At 41.1% G+C, this 18,932-nt stretch overlaps 2 pseudogenes; one reads left to right on the forward strand and one right to left on the reverse strand.

The window, feature by feature from the left end:
• Positions 1 to 243: 243 nt before the first annotated feature.
• LOC102827331 lies at positions 244 to 15,193 on the forward strand (annotated as a pseudogene).
• A 789-nt stretch (positions 15,194 to 15,982) lies between these two features.
• LOC102823513 lies at positions 15,983 to 17,885 on the reverse strand (annotated as a pseudogene).
• Positions 17,886 to 18,932: the final 1,047 nt, after the last annotated feature.

The raw sequence follows: 18,932 nt of genomic DNA on the forward strand, positions 1-18,932 counted from the left end.
GCTGAACCACAGTTGGATGGACTTTCCTGCCCAGCTGCACCTGAATCACTGTTGGAAGTATCGGAGAGACCTTGTGGCCCAAGCATGAACCCTGAGTGGGGACACCAGACCCTTATGCTCGGTATACTCCCTGCAAACCCGGGCCCCTTGTTGGGGTGTGGTTCCCCAGACTGTGTTGGACAGGGACCAGGACTTTCCCTACCACTCTGGGTTCACTTGGTCAACAGCCGTAACTTTGTGAGGATGTGTTTAAAGCACAGACCGTTCTGTGTCCTGTGTCCCCAGCTCGCAAAGCGGTATGGGCCTGTGTTCATGGTGTATCTGGGCAACCAGCGCATTGTCATCACACATGGAAACAAGGTGGTTAGAGAGGTTCTGCTCCAGTACAAGAAGGAGTTTTCCAGATGTGGAGAAATCCCCACATTCCACACCCACAAAGACCGCGGTGAGTCTAGTCCTGTAGCGTTGTACTGTCAGGGCTCCCACATACTGACCATAAGCAGGTCCTCAGACCAGAGCCGTATCTAAATGTTGGCAGGTATGGCGTTGCCTGGGAGACGCTTGAGGGGCTGGATGCCACCGGATAGCTTCTACTAACCATAGCAGTTTCCATGGATGTGTTACTTCACCCTTGATGATGCAAATGTGCAATACTGGGCACACGTCATGTGCTTTGTGCTATGAACTGCACCATTTCAGTAAATCCATGAAATGCTGGAAGAGAACCCAGCCTTCCTGCCTCGCCCGGGCTCTCACTCTTCTCCTATCTCTTATCCTTTGTGAAAACATTTGTAAATTCCCTGACCCTCGTCATCCCTTCTCCCTTCCAACCTCCATATTTCTCTTCTTCTCTTTACCACAACTCTGGGCAGCTTCATCCATCGGAAATACCACTCTTCACTCCTCTGGATTTCTCTAACCGATGATCCCATCCTTCCCAAACACACTCTTGCTGGATTCCAAGCCATGAGCTCTCCTGGCTCCTCTTCCAACAACCTGTGTCAGTGCATCCTACCCCAGAATTTTGGGCAATGGAGGCTCAGGCTCAGTCCAGTTCTGCTCCCAGGACACCCTTTTTCTGCATTTGTCTGGTTGGTTCTCCCTCCATGCCTACAAGCCACTGAGAACATCTTACTCAAGCTTCCGTTTCTCCCAGAACTTGATTTAAGATGACTGACTCCATGCTCTCTCTTCTTCCCCTAGGAATTATTTTCAATAATGGGCACACCTGGAAATATACCTGAGCTTTTCCCTGACCACCCTGAGGAGATTATGGGATGGGGAAGCAAGGCAATGAACAGTAGATCCAGAAGGAGGCCCACTTCCTGCTAAGGAACTCAGGAAGACTCAAAGTGTGTATCCCATCCGGACAAGAGACACCACAGAAGATGGGGAGAGAGGAACCTGGCCCCATCCAATCCAGTACAGTGTGTCCACATGCAGCAAAGTGTCCCATCCCTGGAGACAGAAGGCCCATTTGTGGGGAAGAGTCTATTCATCTGGGATAGCACTTTTATTCTTGGGGAGAGGCTGATACTCCCAGACAGCATCTGGACCATCTGAAACTGTGGGCAGTTCAGGGGGCCATGTGTAGAACAACTTGAGTTCCTTAGTCTACATTTTAGGCAGAGAAGGTGTGGCTATCGAGAGAGTAATTTCTGCGTTCTGTATGAAACCATTGGTGATTAAGTGACGTTCAGTCAGTTCTGACACATAGTAAGCCTGCACAAGGGTTTCGAGGAATGAATGTTGAGTGTGAATTGCCAACATTGAGGTTAGCAATCCAATTCTTATCCTATAGCACCACACCAGAGCTCTAAATAAATTCATTATCTTATGCGAATCATTTTATTTCCCAGTAATGATTCATGTAAGGTAATGGATTTATTTAGAATAAATCAGTGAAAACAGGTGTTGGTCACTCTGTGGCAGGAGACACCCACCCCGTGGCCATCGTATGAGCAGCTCACAGACTCAAGTCCAGTGTGTACAGCTTTGACAACCCTGTCTTCCAGGTCAGACTTTTGACCTCATCGGTGGCAGGCCTTGCAATGTCATCGCTGACATCCTTTTCTGTAAGCACTTTGACTACAGCAACAAGACATGCCTGAGACCGAGGAAAATATTCAATGAGGACTTCTACCTGATGAGCACCCCTTGGCTTCAGGTGTAGACCCTCATTTCCACTCGTTTGCCCAAAATTTTGCTGTATAGTTTGCAACAGAAAATGGGAAACTCAGATTTTGGAGTATGAGGGACACCTAAAAGAGCAGGAGCATGTCCATGTTGTGCACCTGGCAAGAGGCCCCTGTATTCTTCCTAGAGGCAGTCCCTTTGTTAGCCTCAGGACACTCATCATTTGCCATTTAAGGGTGGTGAGTCCTTGAGACTGATGTTCAGGTAAGGATCAGACATGATGATCATGTTTCCACCACAGAACGCCACGTCTGACAGCAGTGCCACAATGATGCTGTCCACCCGAAATATACATTCTAAATGAAATGAACACTATGGTCATAAAGTTAAGTATCAGCCCAGTCACAATGTAAAATTAGATTGCATCTGAAGAAAAAAACCCCAACAAAAAACCTAGTTAAGGTAACTCTCTCTCTCTTGATTTACAATTATTATTCACAATATATGAGACACCTGCCTAGGAGCCACAGGAGAGTCATGAACAATGTATCTGAAATCAAGCAGTATGCATTAGAGTGAGTGATGGAACAGCATGCATCACTGGACCCCAACTGCCCCTGGAATTTCACCGACTTCCTGCTCATTGAGATGGAAAAGGTGTCCCCACCCCAGACTGTGGCACATGTATGGATCAGAGCCCCAGATGAGGCTGAAGGTGGGGGCTGACAAGCATTTTGCCACTCATGCCACACTCAAACACATCTAGTGTCATGGTCACATTTTGATGATTATGGTCTCACCTTAGCAAAGTAGCTCTAGTTGGGTGTGTCTTTCTGCCCACACCAGTCAGACACAGAACTTGAGCAGCCTCAAACACCACACCACCCCAAACTGCCAGCCAAAGGTGGGCGTGTGGTCCCTCGCAGCAGCCCTCCCCAGGCTGTGGTCTGTGTCACCTTTGGGCCAATGACTTTAACCACTTGCGTCTTGCCCATGGAGGGCCTCAGTTTTCCTCATCAGAACATAGATCCCATATTATGTGAGATTTGAAGGGGTCCTGGGTTTGTACCACATAACCGATCTGACAGCCCTCATGTCTCCTCCTGATGAAACCAAATCCAACCAACTCCAGTGCCATCAAGTTGATTCCAACTCAGAACAGCACTGGAACAAGCCTATAGGACAGAGCAGGACTGCTCCCGAGTGTTCCTGAGACTGTCAACCATCACAGGAATAGACACCCTCACCCTTCTCCCAACAATGGTTAACCCATGTGTCACTGGGACTGTTTCCTTTTGGCCAGATGTGAAATCCACAGCCTGATTTTCCCAGAGAACTGCCCTGTTGTCCGGGAATCCTCCTCCATCATCGGAGTGTCCAGATTCCAGAGTGACTTCCTGGATCTATAGCATGTCCTGACTAGCCAGGTAGGCCTTTGGACCACAAGGCATTGGCCTCTGGGATAGAGAGTCATTAAAGCTACTGCTACAATGCACTGGCTTCCAGCCAAGACCCCACAACACAGTCACTGCTATAAATTCTATGAGGAAAAAAATGTTCGGCCACCAGCCCCTGATTTGCTGGAAATCACTGAGGTCACCTTTGACTTGGGACAGGGTGGTAGGGGCTTACAGCAGGCTTGGACCAAAGGGTCTCACTGGCATCTTTGGAACTGGTGGAGGAATGCATGGAGCCTTCAAGTGGAGTTGAGTCCTGCCCCTGAGAAGTTTCCTGGGAGCCTCAGTTTCCCTCATAGTGAAACAGAGATGATATTGTCTCTATAGTCTCCAGATCATGTTTGACCTGGTGATCTCATAAAGCAGTGGGTGTCAGCTAAGCCACATCAACTCTTCAGTAACAACAGTTTCTTTCTCTGTAGAGCAGGAGGGCCAGCACATTCTCCTTTACTAAGGAAAGAGAGTTGTCTTCTTGGCACCCGTCTGGAGACATCCTGTTTTCAAGTCCCTGTCTGTCTCTGGCACTGCAGGAAAAACAAAGTTTGGAGCCTGGGTACACACTGGATGACATTGCCATGACTGGGGCTGGCTGACCTGTTGTTTGCAGGGACAGAGACCACCAGCACCACTCTGAGATGATCCTCATGAAGTACCCAGAGATCCAAGGTGTGTGATGCTGGGCCAGGAGTGTTCCCTCGGGTCATAGGCATACAGGGGACACCAGCACTGGGCCAAGTCTGTGCCCATAGGTCACTGGGGATGTCAGCACCAGGTCACACCTGTGCCTGAGGGTCATGGGATGAAGCATGTTGAGGGGAAACAGTCTGTAAACATGCCCATTGTTGTTTTTTTTGTTGTTACTAAGTGCTGTCCAGTAGGTTCTAACTCATAACGACCCTGTATAGAGTTTACAAGGAGCGACTGGGATGTTTGAACTGCTGATCTTTCAGTTAGCATTCCAGTGCTTATCCTATAGCACCACACCAGCATTCCACTGTGGATATGTCCAGATTCCTGCCAGAATAATCATCATACAAAAGAAAAGCCTTCTGCCCTCCCTTCTCAGGGATCTCACAGCACAGCTCAGAGTGAGAAACGTTAACTTCTACTCTGTAGTATCACCTACTTATGACAGTGTAAACCTTTACCCAATTCACAACAAAATGCAGTTAGATAGATAGACATAGGTATATGGAGTCTTGGTATGGCACTGTAGGATAAATTTTGTCTGTTCTGTAATAAGTGAACAATTGTTGTTGCTGTATGCTGTCAAGACGGTTCCAACTCATACTGACCCTGTATAGGGTTTCCACGGAGTGGCTGGTGGACTTGAGCTACTGATCTTGCGATTAGCAGTCCAAGGCTTATCCTACAGGAAAACGATAGACGTGAAAAAACTTCTTGTTCTAACATGTTACTGTGTTTCATGTGAAAGTTTACACAGCAAATCAGTTTTCCATTCAGGCATTTATATACAAATTGTTCTGTCATCAGTTGCTCTCCCCACAATAGGTCAGTGCTCTCCGTTTCCACCTCCCCTCCTCTGTTTCCATACCTCAAAATTCCCTGCCTCTCCTTGCTGTGTCTTCTTTGCCTTCAACCAAATGTTGCCTGTTTGGTTTCAAGGTTCACATTTCTCATAGGTGTTGTTTGTTTTACATGTAAATCTAGTATATGGTGACAATTGTCTTCTGAAATCTCTAGGTTAAAAGGTTATTTTAAGGCAATGTTCTTGGGATTCCTCTAGTCTCCATCTAGTAAGTCTGTTTTTTTTTTTTTGTTTGTTTGTTTTTTATGAATTTGAGTTTTCTCTTCCATTCTAACTGGGACCTTCCATTGTGTGGCTGATCAGAGTGGTCAGGAGTGATAGCTGGCTACCATCTAGTTCTTTATGTCTCAGGCTAGTGGAGGCTATGCCTTGTGAGGGCCATTAGTCCTGTGGACTAATTGTTTCCTTGGACATGTTTCCTTTACTGCCCTTTGTTCCATATGAGAAGAAACTAATAGGTCTAGCTTAGATGGACATTTGAAAGCTTTTCAAGCCCAAACTGCTCACCAAACTGGGATGTATAGAGCATTATCTTTATGGATTATAGTAGGCCACTTGATCTAGATGTTCTCTGAGACTATGGTCCTTCGCCTTCAAACCCAGTAACTCAGACCCATGAGGTGTTTGGATAGTTCTAATAAGTTTCCATAACTGTACCCCCTATGTGCTCTATTACATACATGAATAAACATGCAGCACATATAAATATACATGAGGGGGCTTATAAAGTTCATGGGAAAATGCCATTACCTGCTAATTCCATTTTTAAAGCCCTCTTGCATACACAAATGCTCCCAACACATGTATGCATGCCCCTGTACTCCTATATGCCTTCACACACCTATATAGCATACATATCTATCTTTATAATCACTCACCACTCACAAATTTGGGTTGTTACTAATGCTGCTAAAGAATTGAATATGCTATAGCATTTACTATTGCTGTTGTTGTCAAGTTAGTTCCTACTCAAAGCAACCATGCTTTGACTATGAACCACAAGGTCGGCAGTTCAAACCCACCAGCTGATCCTCGGAAACACTGTACAGGCTCACTATGAGTCAGAACTGACTTGACAGCACTTAACAACACCTTCCTTTTCCCATCCCTGGTAACCACTGGAGTATTTAAGTAGGTAAACCTGTTCGTAACTTTAAATAACACAATGGTTCATAATGGCAGCATCTCTTCATGTGCTTGTTAGTCAACTGATTATCTTCTTTGGTGAAGTGCCTATTCATGTTCCTTGCCCATTTTTTTAATTTGATTGCTTATTTTTTTGTTATTAAGGAGCTGAAGGTTTTTTTTATATATATATTTTAGAGTTTAGACTCCTGTCAGATGCCATTGCAAAAAAAAAAAAAAAAAAAAAAATTTTTTTCCAATCTGTGTTCTTTCTCTTTCACTCTTTTGGTAACATCTTTTGATGAGCATAGTATTTAATTTTTAGGAGGTCCACATTACCTACTTTGTTTTCTGCATGTGCATCTTTAGATTCATAGTATATTCCTAGCTTTGACCCTATATTATCTTCCAGGAACTTGATAGTTTTAGGTTTAACATTTAAATTTTTATCCATTTTGTGCTACTTTTTGTGTAACATGTGAGGTGTGGATACTGCTTTATTTTTTTGCCAGCACTCTTTACTGAAGAAACTCTCTTTCCAATTGAAAGGACTTCAACTCTTTGCCAAAAATCAGTTGTTCATAGCTGGATAAATTAGCTTCTCAATTATGTTTCATTGGTCTATTTGTCAGTCACTTTATCACTCTCTTGCTGTTTTGGCTAAGATGGCTATATAGTAGATGGGGAAATGTAAGGCCTTCTACTTTGTTCTTCCATAATGCTATACTACTCAGAGCATGTTTCCTCTCCATATAAATTTGGAGATTAGCTTTTCCATTTCATTAAAGAACTTTGTCAGGATTTGGATAGACATTGCATTATATATGTAGATTGTTTTCAGGGGTATTGCCATTATCTAACAGTTCAGGAGTGTGGTATATTTCTCAATTTGTGCATGTCTCTGGTAGTATTGTTTGTAGTTTTGTTTGTTTAGGTTTTTTATGTCCCTGGTTAGATTTATTCCTAGATATTTTATCCTGTATGGGGTTATTTATTTATATTTTTTTATGTCTTATTGTGAATTATGTGATAGTTTACATGGGAGAACATTAGTTTTACATTCATTCATCCTACCATCCTATATTCATTAATTGCCATGCTTACAATCCTCTTCATGCATCATCAACCAACCAAAGGGTATACAGTACAAGCCTGCCCCCTGGTCATCAGCACACAGCCCTCTTCCTCTCTGTGTCTAAAGTCCCCAGCTGTTCAATCTCTCCATGTCTATGGGGCTATTTTGGTGTTGTTGTTATGTGTCGCGGAGTTGGTTCCAACTCATAGACACCCTGTATAGGGTTTCTGAGGCTGTAAATCTTTATGGGAGCAGAAAGCCTCATCTTTCTCCAGTGATGTTATTTAGGCCAGGGCTTTTTGTGTTATTGTTGGGATGAACATGAGACTTTCTGCTCCCTCAATGGTTTATAGCCCCAGAAACCAAATAATTTTTAGTTTTATAGCATTGTGATCACAGAAGGTACTTTGTATTATTTTGATGCTTTTAATTTATTGAGGCTTGTTTTGTGACCTAAAATACGGTCCACACTGGAAAATGATCCATGTGTGTTGGTGAAGAATGTGTACTGTGCTGCTGTTGTGTGGTGTGTTCTATATATATCTGTGAGACAAAGTTGGTCGTGTTATTTAGACCCTCTGTATCTTTGCTGAGCTTCTTTCTAGCTGTTCTGCCCATCACTGAAAGTGTTATTAAGTTCTCCTTCTATTAGTAAGGAGTCCTGGTATGATACTGTAGCATAAGCCCTGGATTGCTAATCAAAAGGTCAGAGGTTCAAATCCACCAGTCACTCCTTGGAAACCCTATATGGGGCTGCTATGAGATAGCACTTAAGAACAACAATGATTGTAAAGCTGACCATTTCTCTTTTCAATTCTGTTCCTTGGTTTTATGTCTTGTGGAGCTCTGTCATTAGGTCTGTAAATATTTTTATGGTTATGCCATCTTGGTTGATTAACCCGTTAATCATTGCATCCTTCTTTATCTCTTATAATGGATTTTTACTCAAATCTGTTTTATCAGAAATTACTATTACCTGCTTGCTTTTGTTTACTGTTTGCTTGATATATTTTTCCCCATTCTTTGGTTTTTTAACCATTTATATCTTTGGGTCAAAGGTGTGTCCCTTGTAGGCAACATATTGGTGGGTCATGGGGTTTTGTTTGTTTGTGTGTGTGTTTACCCATTGTGCCACTCTGTTTCTTGATTGGTGCATTTAAACCATTTATGGCTGCTGCCGTTTTGTTAGACTTTTTTTTGTGACGTTAACTTTTTTTGGTTATAGTTAATTTTCTGTGTTATTTTTGTTTATGGATTTTCTTTTCATATCCTTTTTGTATTGAATTTGTGTTTATTTTGTCCTTTTCATTTTCTTCTCTTCTTTATTTTGGTGGAAAAAATTTTTTTCTCTGTGGTTTTTCTGAAATGTCTTATTATCTTTCTAAATTGTAAAAAGCCTGCTATAAATCTTTTTATCAATTTGACTTCCTCTTCATATGGAAGTTCTATAACTACACCAATGATTCCCACTGTTTGTTTTGAAGTTGGCATCATTTACAGATTGATGTCTCTGGCCCTATTTTCAGTTTTGCAGCTTTACTTTACTTTTTGGATACTTTTTCTGGGTTGGCATTTAGGGATACCATCATGTGTCTTAATCTCAAGTTGTTATCTGATGTTACTGTTTCTGTGTCCGAGGACTCCCTTTAATATTTCTTAAAAGGATTGTCTGTTTCTTTGGGAGTATCCAAGTTTTGCCATCTTATTTGAAAGACAATTTAGCTAGATATATGATTCTTGGTTTGCATTTTTTTTTTTTTCTCCTCTTAGGGTTCTACATATGTCATTCTACTGTCTTCTTGCCTTCATGGTTTCTGCTGAGTATTAACACTTAGTCTTACTGGTGCCCTTTGTTGGTGATATTTCATTTTTCACAAGATGCTCTCAAGATTTTTTTGTTGTTGTTGACTTTGGTCTTGGAAAGTTTAACTATGACATGTCTTAGTAACTTTCTTTTGGGATCTATCCTGTATGAGATTCATTAGGTTCTGGAATGGAAACCTTGTCATCTTTCATGAATTTTGGGAAGTTTCAAAAGTTCTCTCTTTGCTTTGTTTCCATCTCTTCCAATTACACATGAATTATTGTTCTTTTCTTTTTTCTGATTGTTCCTTAAACAGATTAGTTACCAAGGGGTTTGTTCTCTTATCTAATTATTTCTCCCATTGATTCAATTCTACTGTTATGTCCTTCCAGTGTGTTGCCTAGCTGGTATTTTATTGTTAATCTGGATTTCTATTTGTTGCTTTTGTATGGCTTCTTTGTATTATTTTCATTGTTGTTTTTAGTGATTCTGGTCAATGTGTGATTTTGATGGTGTCTGTTGGCTAGGCATAATTTCCTCTCACTAATGAGTCCTGGTGTGGCATTGTGGGTTAATGCTCTGGACTGCAAAGTTGGTTTGAAATACAAGGCTGGTGTTTCAAGCTCACTAGCTGCTCCTTGGAAACCCTATGAAAGGTTGCTATAGGTCAGAAAGGACTTGACCACAGGCATTTAACAGCAACAACAATGGTATGGTGGGTCACCCCCACATGTGAGTCTTCTGTGGTTAAACCTATCTATGCCTTCCCTTCAGAAATTTGAGTGGAGGTGTGGGAGCAGGTTCTTTCTTTATATTAGGTGACAAGTGTTGGAGGTTCAGGGTCCCTCTACAGCCCAGATGAGTTGTAAGATCATTCTAGATTGGTACTATCCTCTGAAAAGGAGTATTACCCAAATGGAAAGGATAGGCCCACTGTGAATGCATGAATTAGCATCTCAGTAGATGGTGAGTATCCAAGAGTTTTGGTACAAATGCAGACTGCTTGAAGAAACTGCTTGGGTGTGGATTAGTGACATTGCAATTAGGTGAATATTGAATAAGTGTACTATGATCTCCTGCTCAATGTTTGGAAAAGGTGCGGATGACACCTGTCAGGATGTGACTGGTGTTACTGGTGAAGTGACGTATCTGTTCAACTAGTCACCTGGATGTGAGTGCAGGAAGTGTTCTTACTGGTCACAGGATGGGACGTTGTGTGTGTGTGTATGCACTGCCGGCTGCTGGGGCAGGGAAATACAGGTCACTGAGTGGGTGACAAAAAACTCACATCACCAGTTGACAGGTGGGAAAGGAAATGGGGGGCAGAGATGGGGGTCTTGTACTTCTGGTTACCAATCTGGTAGTAGTAGGAGTGTGCATAGCTGATCGCCAGAGACATTGTAGCACTGGGGTGATCAAAGTGGTCACAATCTCTGGTGGCAGATCTGACAGCCTGGGGGTACATGTTGCAGATTACTAGGTTGAGGAGGGATGGGGGACTCACCACTGGGAAGTGGGAGAGAGGAATGGACCATATTCCTCCTGTCTCTGGCATGGATGCAGCAGGTGCTCAATACCCAGCCCAGATCAAATATCAGGAAAGGGTCTGTTCAGGGTCCAATCAAAAGGGGCGTTCCCTATTTGCCACTCCAAGGATTGCCCAATCCAACAATACTAACCACATAAATGATCAGGACTACTGCTAGTGAGATCTGTCCCTTGCTTTCTGACTCCTTCCCTGCTCTATGCTTGCCTAGATCCCTAGGTCTCTCAACCATCTTCTTGAACTTTCTTTCTTTAAATCCAGTTCATGTTCTGCTCACTTTGTTTTTCTTGGTTTGTCTACACAATATCTCTGTCTCCTGTAGGCATTTTGTGTATTTGACGTCATATGCTCCTTACCAAGGAATGCTGTTCATTTGTCTCAAGATGGTTAGACATTGCTGGGTCAGATGGTAGGATGCTGACTGTCCATAAATCTCTTCATTCACTGCTTTCATTCAATTTCTCCTTCACTTTGGTGTTCATTTTAATTCTTCATCTTTCTGTTGCTTTTAAGTGACTAATTATGAAGAATTTCCAACATAGAAAAAAAAAAAAGACAAAATAAATATGACTGGTATTCTTATACCTATCGCCTTATTTGTGTCAGAGTTGTTCTAAAGAAAACTCACTATAGTAAGCTAAAGACCTCCCTGGCTTCCATCAATGTACAGGCTTGTGTACACTACTTCTAGGCATGACTTTGTATAGTTGACATTGTTAAGTGTTTGCATATAATTCATATTATAGTGTGTGTTTAAATTTTTTACTTGGGCACCATATCTTTTTTTTTTTAGTCTTTCCACTCAACATATTACAAAAATCCATTGTTGTTGTTGTTAAGTGCCGTTGAGTCTGTTCTGACCCATAGCGACCTTGTACAGGGTTTCCAAGGCTGTAAATCTTTACAAGAGCAGAAAGCCTCATCTTTCTCCCACGGAGTGGCTGGTAGTTTCGAACTGCTGACCTTGTGGTTCACAGCCCGATTCATAACCACTACGCTAAAATCCACAGGAAATTTTAAATCCAGAGAGGTCGCTTTGATCTGTCAGGAAGAGAGAGGCTGTCAGCCTCCTGCTTCCTGGAGGTTCTTTCCAAAGTAGACAATATATGTTTGGAGGTTCTTTCCAAAGTAGACAATATATGTTTGATTCCACTCTGTCGTTCTCATTCATACTTCTTAGAAGCATGAAGTAAACAATATAAATTAATTACAAGGCATTCCTTCAAAAAAGAAATGAGGGAGGTACTCTGGCATTCTATATTTCTGTGATAAACAGAAGAACTGGCTTAGCCATAATCAGCTAAGATGGTGGATTTCAAACACTTTGTAGACAATAAATAACATCAGAGAGTTTACATACTACTGCATGTTTGTAGAGAGATTGCTCAATGGTTCAAAGTATATGGAGCACCAGGAAACACTAATTAAGTGTTCCATTAACTTATGTTGTCTGGATGATTATTGTTAGTCGAGTGAATACCAACTCATAATGAACGTGTGCACAACAAAACACTACCCGGTTCTGCACCAATCTCACCATCATTGCTATGCTTGCACACATTGCTGCTATCACTGTACCTATCCATCTCGTTGATGGTCTTATTCTTTTTTGATGACCTTCCACTTTACCAAGTTGATGTCCTTCTCTAAGGACTAGTCCCTCCTGATAATATATATATAAAATATAGAAACAAAGTCTGGCCATCCTGGTTTTTTCTAAGGAGCCAGAACGATATTTCTTCCAACACCAATGTGTTTGTTCTTCTGGTAGTCCATGGTACTTTTAATATTCTCCTCCAACACCATAATGCAAATTCATTAATTCCTCTACAGTCTTCCTTACTCGTTTTCCAACTTTCACATGCATCTGAGGCTATGAAAATATACCATGTCTTGGGTCAGTCATACCTTAACCCTCAAACGGACGTCTTTGCTCTTGAACATTTTAAAGAGGTCATGAACAGCATGTGTGTCTAATACATCATTTTATTTTTTTGACTGCTGCTTCCATGAGTGTTGATGGTTGATCCAAGAAAAATGAAGTCTTTGTCAAGTTCAATCTTTTCTACATTTATATGAATGTTATTTTTTGGTCCAATGGTGAGGAATTCTGCTTTATTTACATTTAGGTGCAACCCATACCAAAGGCTGTGGTCTTTGGCCTTCATCGGTAAGTAATTTAAGTTCTCTTCATTATCAGCAATCAAGATTGTATCATCTTCACATTTCAGGTTGTTAATGAGTTTTCCTCCAACTCTGAACCCACATTCTTTTTCATATAATCCAACTTCTCAGAGTATTTGCTCAACATACAGACTGCATATGTATGGTAACAGAATACAATGCTGGCACACACCTATCCTGATTTTAACCATTTCAGTGTCCCCTTGTTCTGTTTGAATGACTACCTCCTGGTGGATGATTAAATGGTTGGATAACAGGGTGTGTGAATTGGGGGTAGGTGGTTGAGTGGATGGATGGATGGATAGATAGATGTGTGGTTGGATGAGTGGATTGCTAGACAGATGGATAGAAGACTCAGTGGATTGTTTGTTAGGTGGGCAGATATATGGATGAACGAGTGGATGAGTTACCAGCCAGACTGGACTAGTGAGTTAAATATATTCCATTAATATATTAGTAGAGAAACTTCATGAGGAAATTGACAGGGTGATTAGGCCAAGGTGAATTGCTGCATCAAGGACAGGTTAGAGATGCCCTACATGGATGCTGTGGTAAATGAAATTCAGCGATTCATCAACCTCATGCCATCCAATCTACCCCATGAAACAACTCAGGGCACCATGTTCAGAGGATATGTTGTCCCCAAGCTTGGATATGCAGCCTACAGACCACACCATAAGCATCTATCACCCTTCAGCTAGGCTGTGAAGGGTCAGAAATCTGTTTCCTTAATGACTATCTCCTGACCCTCCATGGACCTGGTTACCACACGAATGAAGAAATCTAGAACAGTGACTCCTCAGATAGTGCTTGGGATTTGCATCATATTCTGTACGGATGGTGGAGGGTCAACCCTGTAGTTCATCCTTTGAGAAAATTAGGACCTCTCTTACCATTTAGACCTAATCCCTTAATACTGTTTCATACAGCAGCTTTATCTTTCTCTCTAAATCTTAGACAAACAACCCTTCTCCAATTATAAATATACCTGTGAAATAAACAAGAATTGAAAGCAATCTTCCTCACAGGGAGCTTCCAGAGGAAAGCCCACATGTGTCAACTTGGCTAAAATGGTCTTTATCCTTCTAGGACACCATTGTAATTCCAACTCTGGACTCCCTTTTGTATGATGACCAAGAATTCCCTGATCTAGAGACATTTAAACCAGAGCACTTTCTGAATGAGAACGGAAAATTCAAGTACAGTGACTACTTCAAAGCATTCTCTGCAGGTAAGAAGAGTTCAAATGTTGTGCCTTCCCTTAAGGTAATTATCTACCACCTTCTTCATTTCTACTTCGCGTTGACTCTTTTATCATCCCAGACATGAGTTCATCTCTTAGCTCCAGCATGGCCCTTGTTTTTATTTGCAACATGACCTCAGTGTGCTGATAGCTATTCAGAGAAGCTAAATGACACCTTTAACTGACCCAGAAGTTCAGAGAACAAAGTTATGAATTATTTTCTCCATAGTATAAACACTTTACCTAATTCAGTGCTAAAGCTCCATTTCTACCTTAACAGAATTTAATGAAAGTCTTTCAAAATTACATTACCTAATTGTCCATAATTTTAAATAATAATTACTAAACACAATCAAAACTTTGATTATTTGGACTCATCATGGGGAGCATCAAATTTTGCCCTGGGATGAGATTCAGTGATTTCTCCCTTGCTTTCCTGCGCAAGACCTTCCCTCAGGTGCAAGGGAAGATCATGTAGCCAAACTGATAGCTTTAATTTTACACTCAATATTAGAATTTAGCTTTTAACCCAAGGGTGGCCAACTTCATTCCTGGAGAACATCATGGATAAACATTGGGAAACACTTCCCTTGACTGGCAGAGACCAACTGTTTTTTTATGTTGATCTTATACCCTGGCAATGTGCTGACCCGTTGTATTTAGGATAGTTGCAGTTGTCTGAAGGCTATCCCTGAATAAGTCAACATTACTGGTCTACTTATTCAGAATGTCAGAATGTGTGTAAATACATCATATCCTTCCTTTTAATGGGCAGGAAGGGGTAGTTCTGCTTTATTCTGCCCTCCAGCTCCCTCTGCTGTCTGACTTTTGAAAGCATTAACTCTGTGGGGTGCCCTCAGTGGTCTCATCAGCATTCTTGTCACTTCAGGAAAATGAGCGTGTGTTGGAGAAGGCCTGGATCACATGGAACTATTCCCCTCTTTGTCTGCCATATGACAGCATTTTAACTTGAAGTCTCTTGTTGACCCAAAGGACACTGATCTCACCCCCACTACAGTTCGGTTTGTTAGTATCCCACCACATTATAAACTCTGTGTCATCCCTCCATCATGAACAATCGAGGCCTGCACCCCAGGTGACTGCAGGACCCTTCTTGCCCCCATAGCCCAATGCCATATGGGTAGCATCCCTGTACACATTGAATTGATTGATTGATTGATTGATTGATTGTAACAAGTAAGCAGATGACATTTATTTGGTCTGAGTACAATATAGTTGTATTTGAGTTTTACAAAACATCAAATATAAATAACCTGAAACTGTAACAATGCACAAAAATTGGCTTCTTACACAGACATACCAGACAGTACAAACTGAAAACTTGAGTAAATTAATATTGTTTTACAATAATATACACAGTGCCAGTTAACATTTAAAAACAAGTTTCTGTGCATAGCTCTTGATATTTTGAATCTGTTTAAGTAAGAGTATGAAAATTGTTAGATCTAGCTAAAAATAATTCTTTTTTTAACCATAAATAAACACATAATATTTATAACCAGGTATCAACTTTATTAAACCACAATATTTTAAAATTATTAAATGATACCTAAGGGTATTTACATTAAAAATGCAATATGCATTGTGTTGTTTTATCTCATGACTGTTTATGCACACTTTGTTTGAAAAGTTTCAAAAGTATATTCCTACTTTCAATACAGCATACTGTTATGTTACTAATTGTTCTAGCAAAGTGAATGCTTCCAAAGGGATCAGAATCATTTTCAAGTTGATGGTGTGATTCCCCCCAACACTTTTGGAACAAAGGACATAACAAATAGTCTGGTTCTGCCCAGATGACATAATGCAGTTAGAAGGTTCTTTCTGGAGGCACATTTCTGTTCAATCTAATGTGATAACTTCATCAAGTTCATCTGTTGGTCTGTATGTGACTTCTTTGCACTGACATTCTCTTTCTCATGCAACTTCCTCTTGCAACCTTCCCCTTCTTCTCTGATGCCACTAGCATTATTCAAAGTGCTTTCTTCATCTGAATCAGCTATGAGCATATCATCTTGCTCTTGTGCTGTGATGTAGAAGGATGAGCTCCGTCATCACTGCCATTGGTTATACTTCTGGCAGCATCTTCAGCTTGTTTAGGTCCACTTTTTGGGGGTATCACCAACAACTTCAAATTCAAATCTTTTCCTAGGTCTTTACTAAGAAGAATGTCGATCAATAAAGTGTAGTCCTGAAGGAAGTCATCTGCTTGAAGCTGACTGCCATTTTTAATTCCAAATTCTGACAACCTCTTGAGATTGTTAGCTTCTGTATCTCCCTCTTCTGAAGATATTAGAATTGTTCCTTTCCCATTTTCAATATGCATATCTAATGCTACCATGGCAATTTTTTCTTTTACTATCTAATCTTGCAGAGTGAGAACAGTTACTCTATGGACATTCAGACGTATAGTCACTTCTGGCTTGCTGACACATACATAACAATTGGTGTTGGGTGGATCTAGTGCACAAGGCACAAGGAGCTTCTTTCTTGGGTTTGGTAGTTTACACAAAAATTTGTTGTACATTGGTCTATTTTTCCTGATAGAATCTTCAATCCTCCAATACTATCAACCCAGCAATCACTGCAGTGGTAGTTGTAATAGCAGGAATGATGTTCCCTGCAATTGATTTTATATCAAATCTGCTCTTCGTATTCATACTGAAAATATGCATCCTGAGGCTTGCAGCAGAAGTGACAAAATCCATAGCAGATATGTCATCCTTGTCCCATATGAGTTCAGCTCTATCCCCTTTTTCTGCTAAGTGAACTCTCAAAGTCTCAATGCTTTTTGAAAAAAAAGACTTGCATAGCTCTTGACTTCTAGAACCTGCTGGTCTTTCTGACCTAACTGGGGTTCATTTTGTTGGTCTGCTGCATTGATTTCTTCACCTTGACTTTGTACTTCATCCCAGTCCAAAGGAACTGGAGGTTTCCTTTTTCACCATAGCTTGTCCATGGTCAGTAGATACTTGATACCATCTTTAAAAAGCTTGGTAAAAAGTTTAACTGGGTCATATCCAGTAGATTTAGCCCATTCCTTAGTGGAAATAAGTTTAATGTCACCATCTTTATTAGATGTTCTGGCTCTACCTTCAGCTTCCATTGGTTCCCAAGAAGCCTCAGGGTCAGCTCTGTTGGGAGATACTTCTTGATCAGCATCTTCCTCCCTAAACAACTGGTCGAACAAATATTTCACCTAAACGATGCAATGAATAGGTTCTGAAGGTGTGTTATGAATTGTACAGCCAGGAAAAGTTCTCTGTGTTGGTTTAGGATGACATTCATAACACTCAGTTATACCCTTTTTGATAAAAGTCTCTTGTCCAAGAAAACCAGCAGTTCCACTCTCAATAACAGGTACATCATCTGCTAGACACACCCTATTGACATGATTGTGGGCAGCTCTGTTTCCAAAGCATTCATAACCAATATAAACTGTCAGAAAAATTCCACATTATAATCAGGACTCATGATGGTGTCAGGATAAGCTATGATATTAGCTTTCAGGTAAAACTGCAGTACACTTTCTATGACAACCTGGGCCTTTGATCTTCCAACATGTTTCTTTTGAAACAAAAACTGTCTGTTCAGGTTGCTCACATCAGTCGTATCCAGATCAAGCAAATCGATGTGGGAGTATCCAGTGAGCACAATATTCTTGAGGAGGAATTCACAGCCGATGCTGCCTGCGCCCAGCCACAGCCTTGGCCGGCTCCCAGGGCAGCCCCTGCGAAAGTGCCATGGTGAGATGACCACGAGCGGTGGCGGAGGCGGGTCCACCTTGCCTTTAGTATGGACAGTTGGAGATCCATGTGTGGACTAAGTGAGGCCAGAGGTGCTGCTTTCCAGAGTCTCAGTGTTGAGAGAGAATTTTAAAACAAAATTTTAAATAGATTGATCTATATTGCTAGCCACAAGTTTAGCTGTTCAAGTCCACCAGATGCTCTGCAGAAGAAAGATGAGGTTTTTGCTCCTGTAAAGATGTATTGCTCTGGAAACCCTACACAGGGCTTCTATGAGCCAGAACCAACTTGTCAATACACAACCACCACCACCACTATATTGGAGAACCTAGAAATAATGGCCATTAAGAAATTATCAGTTTAAGTTCAATAAATTTGTTTTTTAATTAAAAGAAAAAAAACCTAGAACTTCTCAGTCAATGGAGTAATATCTATTATAAAACAGCTAAAAAAAAAAAAAAAAGGAACTGGAGTGGGGGTTGTGGGGAGACATGATACATGTTTCATAAGATTTGTAGTCTTGTCAGAAACAACCGCCAGCAAACTGCCTTAGGATGTAAAGTTGCTCATCTGGGTTCACTATGAATATCATTCTGGGCTGAGTTTTTTTTAATGTTTTTATTGTGGATTGAGTGAAAGTTTACAGGGCAGATCATCAGCTTTATGTTCAACAAATCATACACCTTGTTTCATTACAATGATTATAATCCCCTTCATGTACCATCATTTAACAGTATTTCTCTCTATTCACTTTAGCATTTAAAAACAAAACACTAAGGCATATATAAAAGTTTACACCTCCAAAGGGCACATTCTGCAAGTCTGCCTCCTGGCCACTGGCTCTTAGTCCCTCTCTACCCATGAATCTAGTGTCTCTCCATGACCCCATCTCTACCTCTGTCTCTGGCATTGATGCTTCTCTGGATAAGGTCCCACATTCTACTTGAGCTCTTTTCCATTGATGGTCCTAGGATCCTCTGTTTCTGGACTGTAAGATTTACCACACCCCTGTTTTTATTACAAATCTTCTAGCTTTACAATTGTGA

The sequence above is a fragment of the Chrysochloris asiatica genome, unplaced genomic scaffold (assembly GCF_000296735.1).
Source record: "Chrysochloris asiatica unplaced genomic scaffold, ChrAsi1.0 scaffold00179, whole genome shotgun sequence".
Lineage (NCBI taxonomy): Eukaryota > Metazoa > Chordata > Mammalia > Afrosoricida > Chrysochloridae > Chrysochloris > Chrysochloris asiatica.